Source organism: Nuphar pumila, chromosome 1 (genome assembly GCF_984573655.1).
Source record: "Nuphar pumila chromosome 1, dmNupPumi1.hap1.1, whole genome shotgun sequence".
Lineage (NCBI taxonomy): Eukaryota > Viridiplantae > Streptophyta > Magnoliopsida > Nymphaeales > Nymphaeaceae > Nuphar > Nuphar pumila.
This window is the reverse complement of record NC_143249.1, coordinates 143,021,230-143,022,504: the sequence shown is the minus strand read 5'-3', so window position 1 is coordinate 143,022,504 and position 1,275 is coordinate 143,021,230.

Here is a 1,275-nt window from a genome sequence, read left to right as displayed (position 1 = left end):
TCGGGTGTTTTTATCTGCTAAAGGGAGGTTTGAAAATTCCAGAACGGTAAAAACATATGCTAATCTTTTATTTTTTTATGTAGATAAGAATTTCAAATTAAATCAAACTTTTTTCAGGAAGTTAAGGACACATAAATCTAATCACAATGAAATTTACAGAATTTATTGATAAAAGAATTCACACGAAATAACACATGGACTTCGTATAAGAATGAAATCTAATGAATTCTAAGTTAAATAGCAATGAAATATATATAACATGAATGAAATGACTAATAAACTGACCTAAATGCATATTTTTGAATAAAATTTCATAAAGTATAAAACTAAAACAAAATTCAATGGGGGATGTGATTCATTTTCTTGATGTTGGCTATTGGTGGTAGAGGGAGCCGATCCATCAATCAGATGGTTCCCTCTATTCGGTACAACCTTAATCAATGCCATAATCTCATAAAATTACCTTTATAACTGGGTGAATCCGATTTTTGAACCAGATTCATGCTGGAATCATGGAGAAAATTGCAGTAGCAAGGGGGCAAAGGCTTACCATGGGGCCTTGCTGCGACAAGTGAAGGAGATGGGGGCGTGCTGCCAAAGCAAAGAAGAGGCGCCAATGGAGGGAAACTTGCTGGAGGTGCTGTGAAGCTGGTGGCTGAACCGTGGTGTGGGTGAAGGCTGGACACTTGAAGACCCTGCTGTGCTGAAGGTTGCAATTGCTGAAGGAGGTGCTTCCAAATGGCTGCTTTAAGGACGGCTGGAGGTGGTTGTAAATGGAAGAGACGACTGCTGGTGGTTGGATCCAGAGGAGCTGCTTTGGTGATGGAGCCGACTGGGAGGAAGGAGTTCCTTGATGGAGGTGGCTGTAGCCACAAAGGGGGAGCCATGAGGGAGTTTTGGGAGAGAGAGGTCTAGAGAAGAGGAGAGAGCTAGAGGGAAGAGAGAGAGAGCTGGAGGGAAAAGAAGGCTAAGGGAGGTTGGGCGTGTGTTGATTTGTGTCATGACTTAGGGTAAACTAAAAATCAATCCTAAGTTTTAATGAGAGATGAGATTAATGAGAGAGGGGAGAGGTAACTGAGGGAGGTCCAGCCATATGGCCTTAGGGGGATGGGAAAGAGAGAAAGAAGGAAAGAAAGGAAGAAGGAAAGAAAGGAAGAAGAAAAGAAAGGGAGAAGAAGAAAGAAAAGGAAGGGAGAAAAGGGAAAAGGAAAGAAAGAAGAGAGGGAAGAAAGAAGAGGAGAAGAAGAAAGGGGTTGTACGTGAATGAGAAGGAGA